The sequence below is a fragment of the Acanthochromis polyacanthus genome, chromosome 5, assembly GCF_021347895.1.
Source record: "Acanthochromis polyacanthus isolate Apoly-LR-REF ecotype Palm Island chromosome 5, KAUST_Apoly_ChrSc, whole genome shotgun sequence".
Classification (NCBI taxonomy): Eukaryota; Metazoa; Chordata; class Actinopteri; family Pomacentridae; genus Acanthochromis; species Acanthochromis polyacanthus.
Window position 1 is genome coordinate 44,599,558 of NC_067117.1, and position 17,334 is coordinate 44,616,891.

Here is a 17,334-nt window from a genome sequence, read left to right on the forward strand (position 1 = left end):
ACATTCAAAAAATGCACATTCAATGTGCATTTTTTGAATGTGCACATTGAATGTGTATCAATGCACATTCAATGTGCATTTTTTGATGATGATGAACACACACACACACACACACACACACACACACACACACACACACACACACACACACACACACACACACACACACACACACACACACACACAGAGTTGATCTGACAGCAGAGGAAAACATAACCACATTCTCAATGTATTTTAAATGTTAATTATAAAATTGTTTCATTACTTGATGACTTTAACCTGTCTTTAGTGTGTTAATGTGTTTTTTGTGTGTTTTAAAGTGCTTATGGTGTGTGCTAATGTGTTTATAGTGTGTGTTAATGTGTTTTAATGTGTTTATTATTATATTTCATCATTTGTTTGAAGGAGAACGGATGAACAGCGGCCATCTTTGCTTTCTTCTTGTGCTTCTCTTGTTGCATCGGCTGTTGTTCTAGAAGAAGCTCTGCAGCTCCTCAGTTTACAGGAGAATCAGCTATATTTTTGCACAATGTTATTTTTATTTCATATGGAGAATGCTCACATTTATGTGTTAAAAACAACAGTGGCTTCAACGTCTAACTAATAGAAATCCTAAGATTAAATGAACATTTAGTTGTTAGGATCAGAACTTTTCAATTCAATTCAGTTTTATTTACATCTCATAGCTTCACAAAGACAGAAAGGACAAAAAGTGAGAAAATATCACAAGCGGAGCGATAAAAGTACGGAAAAAGAAAGTAAAAGTAAAAGAAAGTAAAAGAAAAGAGAAAGTAAAACCCAAGGGAGCTTTGAATCCTTTGGCACGAGGATTGCGTCCATTCATTATGTCAAACAGCCTGTCAATCATCTATAAAGAAATATCGGCATCTAAATCACTATCATTACAGAGTTTCATTAGGTATCAGATAGTTGAAATCAACACTCATCTATTCAAAATATACAGAGAACAGAGTACTTATTTCTAAACTGTATGTACAATGAGTTAATATGCAAGTATTAGTATTTGCTTGACTTCCTTATTTCCATAGATCTGCTTTGTACTACAGTAAATTTCAGAGCTTTACCACTCAAACATCTGTGAAGGTATGTGTAAGGTTATGTACAACCTTTTGTGTTTATGATGAACATGCAATATCATTGTCATGATTCCTCCCTCTCCTACTCGGCAATCAGCCTAATCACCAGCGGCTGTGACAGAGCGCGGCTGCTCTCCATCAGTAATCAGGGCAGCATAAAAGCCTGACTCACTTCACCACTCACCGCTGGATTATTGCACTCTGTACGCTGCACACTGGACTCTACAAACCGCATGTCGCCACATACACTTCGCTGTTTGGACTCTGTTTCATGCTTCTCACCATATGCTCGCCACAACCTGGACTCCACTTCACTCAGTTAAATTACCTTGCCGGCTCCGCTTTCTCCCTCCGTCTGCGCTTGGACAATCTGCTCCTCAGCCATCGTTGCGCCCCTCATCTCCGGCTCCCTCTGGTCCGTTCCCCCTGTTTTCCGGATTCTCCAGTCAGTTCCCTTCCTTGGTTAGTTTAGATTTGTGTTTAGTTTTTACCTCGGCCTTCGGGTCCGCCCTTACTTCAATTCAGTTAGTTCTCCATTCTGTTATTTCCCCTTGCTTCCCAGATTAAGAGTTTTCTGTTATACATACATATATATGTATATATATATATATATATATATATATATATATATATATATATATATTGCTTTATTAAATCATCATTAATTCACCCGTCTGTCTGATTGCCTGCTGCATGGGTTCACAACCGCCTAGATCATAACAATCATGGTTTATGACAACATTTTGATGTTGAATTTAGAATCAGTCAGAATTGTCAACAAATTGTTCCTGATGCTCAAATCAAATTTTATTTTTTGTTTTTTTAAAACATGTACTTGGTTCTATAATCATTAATAGTATTACCTCAATGAATTCTGCCGTTGCCTCACAGTCTTTAAACTGAGAGTACCCAAGATCCCTCATTGTGCGGAGAGCCACTGACACAGAGCGACTCAGTGTCTGCGCAGCCAGGGACACCCTCATCTTGTGTTTCTCAAAGTAGACATGTTTGTCTGTAATTTTATTGGCAGCGTGCAGTCCATCCTTTTTTTGGGCATCATTGAGATGATTAACCCTCAAGCGACCAAGCTATTTTAGCGACTAAAATGACCGACTGGCGTCATTTATGACCCCACTATATTTGACACAGGAAGATGTCTACTTTATTGCCTCTTTTTGTGCTTTCTTACCTATTCCACGCCACTGCATTTTAAGATGGATATTCTAAAATAACCTTCTTTTATTATTCATGGATTTTAATCATTTTTGACTCAGAGCTAAAGTAAAACCATATGAACAATATGATGCATTGTAAGAACGCAATAACATTTATTTAGACACGCTTTGTCTGCCGCCACTTCTTTTAAAACTTTATTCCTTTTGTTTCCTCAATAGTAAATCAAAAGTACATAAAAACAAAATCTACACAAACATCTTGTCTGTATGTGTGCAATGTAACATGCAGAGAGGTATTTAGATTAGGGGCGGCTACGGCTCAGGTGGCAGAGCCCTTCGTCCAATGCAAGACACTTTACCCACCTTACCTCCAGTGCTGCCACTTACACTGGTGTATGAATGTGTATGCTGTGTAATGTTGGTGGTGGTCAGAGGGGTTGTAGGAGTGGATTGGCAGCCAGTCAGTCTGGCCCAGGGCAGCTGTGGCTAAAAATGTAGGTCTACCAGCTATAGTGCACTGCAAAACACTGAAATATAGCGATTAGAGGTAAAAATAAATAAATAAAACTAAGGCCTACAATAGTGAAAAACCTATACACGAAACCATAGATTAATTTACGTGACAGTTTCACGAATCCTTGTGAGACCGGGTTGTATATGAATATTTTAGGTTGATGAAAAGCGGACCGACGTGGCGGATGTGGTAAAAAAAATCATTTCGAAGCCTTGTCTGGATTAAAAAAGAAAAGTGGAAGATCAAATAAATAATAAAAACTGAGGTTTCACATCAGTATTTCACTTGTGCTGTTTTATTTGTATGGTTGTTTGAATATGTTAGAATATTAACATGACTTATCTTCTATAATTAGGGGCTCGGGCATGGAACATGCCAGAGCACCTATTGCTCTCCCGCCGGGTTTTGTTTCTTATTATTCCGCTTCTTCCGCCTAAAACTTTGGCTCGCTACTCCTCCCAGGGCTTTGAGAAATCACACACAAATTATATATCAGCTTGTGTGGTTTTATCGGGAATCGATGGCTATGGTTTTTCTAAGACATTCATTCATATTTGCTAGACTTATGAGCAAAAAACTGCATTAATTTTACACATAGACAATGAATGGGAGGACTGAATCACTCAGACGTAAGAGTCACCTGTTTTCACAACGCCACTGCTTCGCCATACTTTCACCTACAAGCGTCATTTAACCATCAAAACGCAGTGATTTCTCTTGTCTACGAAGGGATGTATTTTATGTCATGCTGACATTTACAGTTTTTGCTCAGTGAGTCCTCAAAAAAGTGAAAATTCTCAAAATCTGCTCTCTTTAGAGTGGGTCATGTGACGAGGCAGAGTGAAGGACAAGTGAAAAATCCGCCTGAAACTTTCACGATTGAATCGCTCTCACGACCAAACGACAAGTATTAGGAGAATGAAATTTGGTCAGATTGTAGACAATCTACCTGGGATTCAAATGAATCCAAGTTTGAAGACCTAGCTCTTTCTGAAGTGAAATGACAGGTAGCGGTTTACAGCAAAGTCGCACCCTTCTCTCCATAGGCACCAATGTCAACTGAATCATCTGGCTCATGGAGGGACAGTGTGTTTTTAAATCGCTGGCGCTCGGTCATTTCTCACCATATCTGGAAAATAATCACATTTCTGGTTAGCCACAGCCTTCCTCTCGCTCACGGTCACTTTACTTTTCAGCTAGGATTAACGGTTAGCCCGTAAGGACCGGCAGAACGCGACGTTGCGCTCCCGTTCAGAAACACTGCTGTCAGGAGCATGTCTGCCCCTTAAGAAGGCGGCGTAATAGACAATGAATGGGATTACTGAATCACTCAGACGTAAGAGTCACCTGTTTTCACAGCGCCACTGCTTCGCCATACTTTCACCTAGAAACTTCATTTGACCATCAAAACGCAGTGATTTCTCTTGTCTACGCAGGGATGTATTTTATGTCATGCTGACATTTACAGTTTTTGCTCAGTGACTCCTCAAAAAAGTGAAAATTCTCAGAATCTGCTCTCTTCATGTGACGAGGCAGAGTGGAGAGGTGAAAAATCCGCCTCAAACTTTCACGATAGAATCGCTCTCACGACCAAATGACAAGTATTAGGAGAATGACATTTGGTCAGATTGTAAACAATTTTCCTGGGGTTCAATTTAATCCAAGTTTGAAGACCTAGCTCTTTCTGAAGTGAAATGACAGGCAGCAGTTTACAGCAAAATTGCACCCTTCTCTCCATAGGCACCAATGTCAACTGAATCATCTGGCTCATGGAGGGACAGTGTGTTTTTAAATCGCTGGCGCTCGGTCATTTCTCACAATATCTGGAAAATAATCACATTTCTGGTTAGCCACAGCCTTCCTCTCGCTCACGGTCACTTTACTTTTAAGCTAGGATTAACGGTTAGCCCGTAAGGACCGGCAAAACTCGACGTTGCGCTTCCGTTCAGAAACACTGCTGTCAGCAGCATGTCTGCCACTCAAGAAGGCGCCACGAAGAGTTGTCAGTATGTGTCTGTGATAGCTCGGCGCACTGAGCTCCTGCCTCTGGTGCGGGCGTCTTGGGTTCGAACCCAAGTTGTGATTTTTTCCTGCCGATCTTCCATGTTTTCTCTAAGTGATGTTTTATGACGTGCTTCGTCATAATTTCACCTCCAGACTTTTAGTCTTCAAAAAAAAAAAAAATCTCTTCTTTTCAGCCATGTATATATTGTGATGCTCGGATTTATGGTTTGCCATACAGAACCCTCCAAAAACCCCTGGCTTGATGGAAAAAAAAAAAAAAACATCTCAGAACATCTGCTACAGTGCCACAGAGGCGTCACTCAGTTTTAAGGACAGGGGGGCTTAGCCCCCAGGACATGCATAGGATGTCAACAAAAATTTCATTTTACAGCTAACAAAAACCTCTCTCCTTCACACAACCTTTACAGTAACTCCAATCAAAATTTTCACCAGGTGACATCTTCCTGTCTCTGCCTGTCAAAATAAAAGCACAGCACCATTTCTAAATAAAAGCCTGCGACGGACCGGAAAACGCCGAAATACGCCTCTCCCGCGCCCGCTCCGGATGGAGGTCGCGCGAGGGCCCGAGCGCCGCCCGGCCCGAGCCCCTCCCACGATTTCCGTGTGCGGGAATTGTCTAGTTTCTGTTTTTTGGACAATACAAATATAAAGTGTTTTATTTTTGAAGTAGAAAAAAAATGAAAACATGTTAAAAAGAAGGGGTATTCAGACCATCTGTATTTTTTTTATTTTTCTGAAGATTTATTCTTGATTTTTATTCTTTGATATCTTAAAATCGAGAGGTTAATATTTCTAGAATTGCAACAGGTTGGGAGCTGAAGCCTTGTGGTGACACTATATATTGCTCCATGATAAAAAATGATTAGCTCATTCTTACAGCTATTTAAAAAAATACTGAAAACATTGTATTCGATTAAAATGTAATTTAAAAAAAATGTTAAATGTCATCAGGGTTTTCAGAATCGCTCTTTGTCTGGTCCCTCACCTAGAGCCAATTTACCAGTGGCTATTGCCCCGGAGAACATAGCTCCCAGGATCACAGGGACACTCAAACCCCTCCACCGCGATAAGGTGGCGATTCTTTAGAGGGGAACACAGAACACACAGGACGCAGGACATGACGCAGGACAGGACACAAGACAGGACACAAGAGAGAACACAAGACAGGACACAAGACAGGACACAAGACATGACACAAGACAGGAGAGGAAAGGAAAGGAAAGGAGGAATAGAAAGAATAAAAAGAATAAAAAGAAAGAGTAGTAGGGAAAGGAAAGGTTGTTCAAAGCCAACACCACAGCTTCATCAAAAGATGGATATTGTACATTCATGGCTGCCTCCAGCAGCTTTTCTGCAGAGCCAAACATATTTTGAAGGTCCTTGAACATGGCCTTCGACATTTTGTCCATCTTCTGGGTCATTTGAATTATTTGTTTCGGTGGTGGTGTTGACACTAAAAAATTTACACAAATTAAAGGGTGATTTTGGAGAATGCCGACGCCAGTGTGCTCATTGCATCAGGAACCTTAGGACTTGATAGCTGGACATTTGTGGTCAGCTGGTGGCCAGTCTGGGGGCCACTACGACTACCTTGGTTGCTGCTGACTCTGTTGTCTCTTGGCTGGAGCAAATTTCCACTGGAACTTCAATGGTTCTGTGGGCGTCTCTGGTGTACATTGTTGAACTTGCCCCTGCGGTTCTGCTGTGGTCTGAACCGTTGCTGGTTGTCCCTTTTTACTTGGCCTTTGCAGTGACAGAATTTGCCACTGTGCTGTCTCTGTGCAAAGCCTGCACGAGAAGCGTTTCTGTAAAAGGGTCTGCGATGATAATCAGCTTGGTACGCTGGTCTGTTGTACCAAGTGGGCCTTGGATTGGTCAGCCTTTGGTAGCTGGGATACCTCTGCCAAGCCCATGCACGACCAGTGTTCCACTGCCTGCGTGCAACTCGATTCCTAGTGTTGCGGCTGGCATGGGGTTGTTGTCTTGCAACGCTCACCCCTTGAGGCCCACATCGTTGCACAGCTGCAGGAGGGCGCTGCCTTCTTTGAAACTGGGCGCGCTGTTCATGTCTGTGATTTGCCTTCCTATCAGAGGAATTTCTGTTGGGTGCCGAGTCAGAGTTTCTACCATGGCTGAGATGTGACAGTTGGTCAGCCATTCTTCTGTTAAACGGAACGGCGCGGTATGGTTTTTTACTTTTAGTCGAACCATTGTCGATGGCTCTTCTGTTGGTTCCGCTCATGTCTTGGTCTCCGGAGGTGCAGCTACCTGGGTTGCTGCTCCGAGTTGTTCCAATGGCAGGTTTTGCCTTGGAAACATTGTCTTTCTCGTCCGGTGAGCCTGTGATTTTTCGGCGGCTGGCAAGCAGTTCATGTCTGCGATATTTACGCAGTGCCTGCAAATCCATGGAGGCGATGGCTCTTCTCTTGCTTCCTCTCATGTCTGGGTGTCTGGAGGTGCAGCTACCTGGGTTGCTGCTCCGAGTTGTTCCAATGGCAGGTTTTGCCTTGGAAACATTGTCTTTCTCGTCCAGTGAGCCTGTGATTTTTCGGCGGCTGGCAAGCAATTCATATCTGCGATGTTTACGCAGTGCCTGCAAATCCATGGAGGCGATGGCTCTTCTCTTGCTTCCTCTCATGTCTGGGTGTCTGGAGGTGCAGCTACCTGGGTTGCTGCTCCGAGTTGTTCCAATGGCAGGTTTTGCCTTGGAAACATTGTCTTTCTCGTCCAGTGAGCCTGTGATTTTTCGGCGGCTGGCAAGCAGTTCATGTCTGCGATGTTTACGCAGTGCCTGCAAATCCATGGAGGCGATGGCTCTTCTCTTGCTTCCTCTCATGTCTGGGTGTCTGGAGGTGCAGCTACCTGGGTTGCTGCTCCGAGTTGTTCCAATGGCAGGTTTTGCCTTGGAAACATTGTCTTTCTCGTCCAGTGAGCCTGTGATTTTTCGGCGGCTGGCAAGCAATTCATATCTGCGATGTTTACGCAGTGCCAACAAATCCATGGATGCAATAGCTCTCCTGTGTGACCCATGTGCCGTACGTTTAACACCCTCATCAATCACTGACTCTGAGATTCTGCGGTAGCGAGCCAACAGCTGGTATCTCTGTTGCGTGCGCAGGACCCACAAATCAGAAGAATTCCTCTTTGGTTCCTTGGCTGTGGTGGCATCTCTTGGTGCCTTGGAAATAGAAAGATTTCCAAGGCACAGGTTGTTGTAGCGGTGCATTTTGTGTAGTGCACACAAACTCCGGTTCTTCTCTGCTAAAGTCCGGTGAGTGTTAAAAATCGCAGCTAATCACGAGAAATCGTGGGTTGAACTGACTCTGTTACTGAGTTATTGAGTTACACTTGTGGACTTTCTGTCACTTGTGGACTTTCTGTCAGTTGTGATGACATCACAGAGATCAAAGACATTCAAAAAATGCACATTCAATGTGCATTTTTTGAATGTGCACATTGAATGTGTATCAATGCACATTCAATGTGCATTTTTTGATGATGATGAACACACACACACACACACACACACACACACACACACAGAGTTGATCTGACAGCAGAGGAAAACATAACCACATTCTCAATGTATTTTAAATGTTAATTATAAAATTGTTTCATTACTTGATGACTTTAACCTGTCTTTAGTGTGTTATTGTGTTTTCTGTGTGTTTTAAAGTGCTTATGGTGTGTGCTAATGTGTTTATAGTGTGTGTTAATGTGTTTTAATGTGTTTATTATTATATTTCATCATTTGTTTGAAGGAGAACGGATGAACAGCGGCCATCTTTGCTTTCTTCTTGTGCTTCTCTTGTTGCATCGGCTGTTGTTCTAGAAGAAGCTCTGCAGCTCCTCAGTTTACAGGAGAATCAGCTATATTTTTGCACAATTTTATTTTTATTTCATATGGAGAATGCTCACATTTATGTGTTAAAAACAACAGTGGCTTCAACGTCTAACTAATAGAAATCCTAAGATTAAATGAACATTTAGTTGTTAGGATCAGAACTTTTCAATTCAATTCAGTTTTATTTACATCTCATAGCTTCACAAAGACAGAAAGGACAAAAAGTGAGAAAATATCACAAGTGGAGCGATAAAAGTACGGAAAAAGAAAGTAAAAGTAAAAGAAAGTAAAAGAAAAGAGAAAGTAAAACCCAAGGGAGCTTTGAATCCTTTGGCACGAGGATTGCGTCCATTCATTATGTCAAACAGCCTGTCAATCATCTATAAAGAAATATCGGCATCTAAATCACTATCATTACAGAGTTTCATTAGGTATCAGATAGTTGAAATCAACACTCATCCATTCAAAATATACAGAGAACAGAGTACTTATTTCTAAACTGTATGTACAATGAGTTAATATGCAAGTATTAGTATTTGCTTGACTTCCTTATTTCCATAGGTCTGCTTTGTACTACAGTAAATTTCAGAGCTTTACCACTCAAACATCTGTGAAGGTATGTGTAAGGTTATGTACAACCTTTTGTGTTTATGATGAACATGCAATATCATTGTCATGATTCCTCCCTCTCCTACTCGGCAATCAGCCTAATCACCAGCGGCTGTGACAGAGCGCGGCTGCTCTCCATCAGTAATCAGGGCAGCATAAAAGCCTGACTCACTTCACCACTCACCGCTGGATTATTGCACTCTGTACGCTGCACACTGGACTCTACAAACCGCATGTCGCCACATACACTTCGCTGTTTGGACTCTGTTTCATGCTTCTCACCATATGCTCGCCACTACCTGGACTCCACTTCACTCAGTTAAATTACCTTGCCGGCTCCGCTTTCTCCCCTCCGTCTGCGCTTGGACAATCTGCTCCTCAGCCATCGTTGCGCCCCTCATCTCCGGCTCCCTCTGGTCCGTTCCCCCTGTTTTCCGGATTCTCCAGTCAGTTCCCTTCCTTGGTTAGTTTAGATTTGTGTTTAGTTTTTACCTCGGCCTTCGGGTCCGCCCTTACTTCAATTCAGTTAGTTCTCCATTCTGTTATTTCCCCTTGCTTCCCAGATTAAGAGTTTTCTGTTATACATACATATATATGTATATATATATATATATATATATATATATATATATATCGCTTTATTAAATCATCATTAATTCACCCGTCTGTCTGATTGCCTGCTGCATGGGTTCACAACCGCCTAGATCATAACAATCATGGTTTATGACAACATTTTGATGTTGAATTTAGAATCAGTCAGAATTGTCAACAAATTGTTCCTGATGCTCAAATCAAATTTTATTTTTTTGTTTTTTTAAAACATGTACTTGGTTCTATAATCATTAATAGTATTACCTCAATGAATTCTGCCGTTGCCTCACAGTCTTTAAACTGAGAGTACCCAAGATCCCTCATTGTGCGGAGAGCCACTGACACAGAGCGACTCAGTGTCTGCGCAGCCAGGGACAACCTCATCTTGTGTTTCTCAAAGTAGACATGTTTGTCTGTAATTTTATTGGCAGCGTGCAGTCCATCCTTTTTTTGCGCATCATTGAGATGATTAACCCTCAAGCGACCAAGCTATTTTAGCGACTAAAATGACCGACTGGCGTCATTTATGACCCCACTATATTTGACACAGGAAGATGTCTACTTTATTGCCTCTTTTTGTGCTTTCTTACCTATTCCACGCCACTGCATTTTAAGATGGATATTCTAAAATAACCTTCTTTTATTATTCATGGATTTTAATCATTTTTGACTCAGAGCTAAAGTAAAACCATATGAACAATATGATGCATTGTAAGAACGCAATAACATTTATTTAGACACGCTTTGTCTGCCGCCACTTCTTTTAAAACTTTATTCCTTTTGTTTCCTCAATAGTAAATCAAAAGTACATAAAAACAAAATCTACACAAACATCTTGTCTGTATGTGTGCAATGTAACATGCAGAGAGGTATTTAGATTAGGGGCGGCTACGGCTCAGGTGGCAGAGCCCTTCGTCCAATGCAAGACACTTTACCCACCTTACCTCCAGTGCTGCCACTTACACTGGTGTATGAATGTGTATGCTGTGTAATGTTGGTGGTGGTCAGAGGGGTTGTAGGAGTGGATTGGCAGCCAGTCAGTCTGGCCCAGGGCAGCTGTGGCTAAAAATGTAGGTCTACCAGCTATAGTGCACTGCAAAACACTGAAATATAGCGATTAGAGGTAAAAATAAATAAATAAAACTAAGGCCTACAATAGTGAAAAACCTATACACGAAACCATAGATTAATTTAAGTGACAGTTTCACGAATCCTTGTGAGACCGGGTTGTATATGAATATTTTAGGTTGATGAAAAGCGGACCGACGTGGCGGATGTGGTAAAAAAATCATTTCGAAGCCTTGTCTGGATTAAAAAAAGAAAAGTGGAAGATCAAATAAATAATAAAAACTGAGGTTTCACATCAGTATTTCACTTGTGCTGTTTTATTTGTATGGTTGTTTGAATATGTTAGAATATTAACATGACTTATCTTCTATAATTTCTGTTTTTTGGACAATACAAATATAAAGTGTTTTATTTTTGAAGTAGAAAAAAAATGAAAACATGTTAAAAAGAAGGGGTATTCAGACCATCTGTATTTTTTTATTTTTCTGAAGATTTATTCTTGATTTTTATTCTTTGATATCTTAAAATCGAGAGGTTAATATTTCTAGAATTGCAACAGGTTGGGAGCTGAAGCCTTGTGGTGACACTATATATTGCTCCATGATAAAAAATGATTAGCTCATTCTTACAGCTATTTAAAAAAATACTGAAAACATTGTATTCGATTAAAATGTAATTAAAAAAAATGTTAAATGTCATCAGGGTTTTCAGAATCGCTCTTTGTCTGGTCCCTCACCTAGAGCCAATTTACCAGTGGCTATTGCCCCGGAGAACATAGCTCCCAGGATCACAGGGACACTCAAACCCCTCCACCGCGATAAGGTGGCGATTCTTTAGAGGGGAACACAGAACACACAGGACGCAGGACATGACGCAGGACAGGACACAAGACAGGACACAAGAGAGAACACAAGACAGGACACAAGAGAGAACACAAGACAGGACACAAGAGAGAACACAAGACAGGAGAGGAAAGGAAAGGAAAGGAGGAATAGAAAGAATAAAAAGAAAGAGTAGTAGGGAAAGGAAAGGTTGTTCAAAGCCAACACCACAGCTTCATCAAAAGATGGATATTGTACATTCATGGCTGCCTCCAGCAGCTTTTCTGCAGAGCCAAACATATTTTGAAGGTCCTTGAACATGGCCTTCGACATTTTGTCCATCTTCTGGGTCATTTGAATTATTTGTTTCGGTGGTGGTGTTGACACTAAAAACATTTACACAAATTAAAGGGTGATTTTGGAGAATGCCGACGCCAGTGTGCTCATTGCATCAGGAACCTTAGGACTTGATAGCTGGACATTTGTGGTCAGCTGGTGGCCAGTCTGGGGGCCACTACGACTACCTTGGTTGCTGCTGACTCTGTTGTCTCTTGGCTGGAGCAAATTTCCACTGGAACTTCAATGGTTCTGTGGGCGTCTCTGGTGTACATTGTTGAACTTGCCCCTGCGGTTCTGCTGTGGTCTGAACCGTTGCACTGCCAGTGTCATGGTAATGACTGGATGCAGCTAATTTACAAAGAAATGATTCTGAACTACATGTCAGCTTTCAAAGATTGGATTTTTCATAGAACACTTCATGTTTTTATATTTACAGACTGACAGACAGGAATCCTAAGGCCAGTAATCTCCTCAATTAATTATGCTTAATCATCAGAGAATCATTAAACCAGCTCTGCATCTAACAGGTTCCTGCAGCCCAGAGGGATCTCAGGAACCATCAGAGTACAATCCTTTCCAGATCCAATAAATAAATAAAGGGCATTGTAAAAACCCACCATTACAAACAGGATGAATTCACTGGTCTTAGCTGGAACCCTCTAATTAGCAATTAGCCTGCAATCTTATTTTCAACTGAACAATTACAAAACACACGAAAATTATTGGTAAACAGACAAAGTTTACAGCAAGCCGCTCGTGGCTGATCTCTGTGGCTAATGCTAATGCTAACACATACTGCAGTGGCACACATCGGCAGCTTAAACTGTCTTTTAGAGTCTCCAGAATTCTGCTCTTACCGGCTGCAACCCGGATTTTGGAGATGAAGGCAATCCTGCACAGTTTGCCGCAGATCTTGATCCTTTCCCAACAGAAACTCACGGACACTTTGTTTGAACTCGGTCATTCATTCTCAGTTCCTCCTCAGTGCTGCGTGTGTCCCCTTTTTTGCCGCCGGTGGCAAACCTGCAGCCGCAGATTGTTTCCGCCCCAGCTGAGTGTCGGACCTGTGCGTAAATGCTTCTCCTTTGAGTTTTTTTTTTTATTTTTTATTTTTATTTTATTTTATTAACAATACACAATAAACTTGTACAATTTAACAACCATGGCTTTGGAAGGAAAAACATGAAAAACTCTTAAAATGGGAACAAAGTCAAGAGGTAATAAAATAAAGTAGGTCAACAATAATTAGATAATTAGACAAAAAATAAACAATAGTGCAACAAATTGTGCAAGGGTATGAGTCCGGAACAATAAATTCAGTTTTTAGTTCAAAGGGAGTCATTTTGTTGTTGACTTGAGTCCAGTGGGGTATCACCTATATAAGAAAATAATTTCATGGCTTTAGGACCTTTCATACATTTCAACGATTTTAAATACAATTTAAGTTCATTTTTGAAAAAGGAAAAAGCTGGGTGAGCATTTCTGACATTTGCTTTTGTGAATACAGAATTTAGCTATACATAAAATCACATTAATACAGAGTTCTTCTTTTTTGTTATTTAACAGGATACCAAATGTTATATCATCTCTTGAGAAACAGGATGGTGATGAAGGAAATATTTCTTTTATCCATTTCTGTAAATCTTCCCAAAACTTTTGTACTGTCACACAGTGAAAGAAAAGATGGTCTGTTGTTTCTATATCAACATTACAAAATGTACAACTGTTTTCTTGTATATTAAAACGAATTCTAAGTAACTCTTTAGAAGGATAGATGTTGTTCATAATTTTGAAGTGTGTTTCCTTGACCTTAGGAGCAACTGGAAAGGATAAATACATTGTTCTCAATATTGAAATGGTCTTTTTATCAAATTTGGAAAGAATATCATTTTTATTTTGTACCTCAGGAAATAATTCATCTGCAAAACATCTTCTAATAAGAGAGTTACTACATTTTTTATCTATAATAGATATTCCATGAATCATGGGAGAAGTGAGATTAACTTGTGTTTTTTGATGAGCAAGGTAATTTTTGGATAAAAAGATAAATTCTTTTGGGAAGAGCACTACGTAAACGCATAAAATCTAAGAAAGGGGGGGTGAAGTTGTATTTTGCACAGAAATGTTCATAATCTAGTAAATTTCCTTCATCGTCCATAAGATGTAATATTGACCAAATATTCTTTTTATACCAGTCATCATAATAAAAGGATTTGTTACGATGAAGAACATATCGGTTGTTCCAAATTACTGTTAAATGTGGAGAGAAGTTATGAACATATAACATTTTCCAATACAGTAAGATTTGCTTGTGGAACTCTGATAAGGATATAGGAAGCTTACTAATTTCGAAGTCACAACCAGCAAAAGATTTAGACCACCAGTTTTTTAAAAATGTAGTTAGGGATACAGTACCATAGGGAGCTCTGATTTTTGAGCCAAGATTTAAGCCAATTTATCTTCAATGTACCATTAAGGCATTCTAAATCAATCATTTTTAGGCCACCTTCATTTGTATCTTTGACCATATGGCTTTTTTCAGATAATGTGGTTTATTACGCCAGATGAAATTAAAATTAATTTGGTTTATTGATTTAATTGAATTTGAAGAAACAAGCATTTGAGTAAAGAGGGTAAATGCACCTTGACAAGCTCTCCATCTTTGTTAGATATATACGACCTAATATTGATAAATCTCTTTGGAGCCACATGTTGAGTTTGGTTTTACATTCCTTGAGTTTTGTCTCAATGTTGATAGTTTGACATATTTTTTGTCTTTACTGAGTTGGATACCAGATATTTGATCTCTGATTTCACAGGTATGCCACATATTTCTTTTGTAGTGGTGTCATGAAGAGAAAAATTTCACACTTCTTAATGTTTAAACGTAATCCTGAAGCTTAGAGAATTTTCGAATTTTTTTCAATTACTTTTGGGAACTGTTCCTTATTTTTTAAAAATAATGTTGTGTCATCCGCTAATGGCTGATCACAATTTCTGTACCCAGTACATTAAGTTTTGAAATATCATCGCTTTGTTTAATATAATGGATAAGATCTCAGTAACCAGAAGAAATAAGTAGGGAGAAATTGGGCAACCTTGCGGGATACCAACATCAACCTTAAAGCTTGGAGTAGAACCATTTGGAAGAAGAACACAGCTATTTATGTTTTCATACAGGCCACAAACCCAAATTTCTAAATTTAAGACCAAACCAAAACGCTCCAGTGCAGTAAGAATAAATGGATGTTCCACCAAATCGAAGGCTTTGTAAAAGTCCAAAAAGAAAATAAAGCCATCGTCTTGGATCAGATTACAATATTCAATTAAGTCCATAACCAACCTTATATTATTATGTATTGATCTTCCTTTCATAAAACCAGATTGTGGTTTCAGAAATTACACTTGAAAGTCCTGATTGTAGCCTTGATGCAAAAATATAAGTTAGAAGTTTGTAATCAGAGTTCCTGAGCGTAATGGGTCTTCTATTATCTATAATTCTAGGGTCTTTATTGGGTTTTGGAATAGAAACTATAACACCATGTCTCATTGGTAGTTGGGAGAGAGCAAGTTTTCGAAAATTTCTAGAAAACATTGAACAGCAATTCTCTAATTTCCATCCAGAAGTGTCTGTAAAAGTTTGCTGTGAGGCCGTCTGAACCAGGAGATTTGTTAAGTGCTAATCGGTTGATTACAGCATCAAGTTGCAGCAATTGTGAGGGGTCCATCACAGGTGTCCTCTGTATTTCTCATCAATTTTTGGAATATGCTGAGCAACATTCTGTAGAAACGTTTCACAATCAGATTTAGAGAATTTTGAACAATAGAGATTGCTGTAAAATTTGTAGGTTTCAATTGATATTAATTTATTATCACTAATTTCTTTGTTGTTGATTAACAAAGATTTCACATTGTTTTTTTCCTGCCTGTTTTTTTCTAATCCACAGAAATAAGCTGAATTCTTCTCACCTTCTTCTATCCACTTTGCACGAGATCTAATAAATGCTCCTTGAGCTTTGTGAGTGTAGATTTCATCTAAATTTGACTGTAATTTTAATATTGTTTGTTTATCATCTTCACTCAACATTTGTTTGCTGCAAAGACTGTTTAGTTGATTTATAATGTTTAATTCTTTTTGATCAAGTTCTTTTTTTGTGTTTTTTGCTGAAAGAAAATAGAAGCTTCACGAATTTGAATTTGAGGAATTCCCACTTTTTAGCTGGAGTGGAAAGTTCTTCAGAAGATTCAATTTCACTTATAAGTGATTTTATCATTTGACAATATTCATCATTTTTGAGCAAACTTGGAATTAAATTTCCAAAATTTGTTTGAAAAGATTTTAGTTTTTGAATTCAACATGTAGAGAGATGACACTGTGATCAGTTAAAGGAGCTGCTGAAATAGTAGACTTGATGTTGTAACATAGTAAGGTATTAGAAATCAACCAGTTATCAATTCTCGATTTCGAGTTGTAGTTTGAACCAAACCAGGAAAATTGAGTTACTCCAGGATTAAGATACTTCCATGCATCGGTGAGACTTAAACCACTACAAAATTATTAAATATGATATTAGGAATGGCTAGAAGTATATCTAGACGGGAATCTATCTAAGAATCATCATTAACTAAGTTAAGATCTCTCCTATTATTACATTTTCAGTAGCGTGTGATACTTTAAGATCATCTAGATGGAATGTTAATTCATCAAGTAAACGCCTGTTCTCACTAATGTTTATTAGAACCATATATATTTACCACAATATTTTCACATTGTCAATAATTGCAATAAGAATCAGCCAACGACCATTTTCATCTGCCACATTATATATTATCTGACCAGGGAAGTTTTTGAGGAGAATAGCTACACCTGCTGATTTAGAAGTGCCGTGACTGAAAAAGTTTTGTCACCCCATTGTTGAGTCCAAAATTTACTGTCTTCTTCTTTTGAGTGTGTTTCCTGCAACAAAAAGATTTGTGCTTTTTTCCCTTTGCAGAATAAAAACAGACTTTTACGTTTTGTCAAGTCTCTCAGACCCCTTGCATTCACAGATAAAAAAGAAAGCGAGCTTTTAAGTTCAACCATGAAAAAAACAACAGCTTTAAAACAAGCAAACAAAAAGGAGCTTAATTGTTCAGAAGTTCACAGATAAGTTACCAACAGTAACAAAGAGTGGCAAAACCCTGAGTGTAAACATTTTTTGTATGAACCTTCAGGACCAGGAAACATCATGGTGTGACTCTCTGACCATTG

At 39.3% G+C, this 17,334-nt stretch overlaps 1 long non-coding RNA gene across 1 annotated transcript; it reads left to right on the forward strand.

The window, feature by feature from the left end:
- The first annotated feature begins 2,072 nt into the window (after positions 1-2,072).
- LOC127534135 (uncharacterized) lies at positions 2,073-11,621 on the forward strand. Its single transcript, XR_007942132.1, has 2 exons — positions 2,073-2,942; positions 11,102-11,621. It is a non-coding gene; the product is annotated as an uncharacterized LOC127534135 (long non-coding RNA).
- The last annotated feature ends 5,713 nt before the right edge of the window (positions 11,622-17,334 follow it).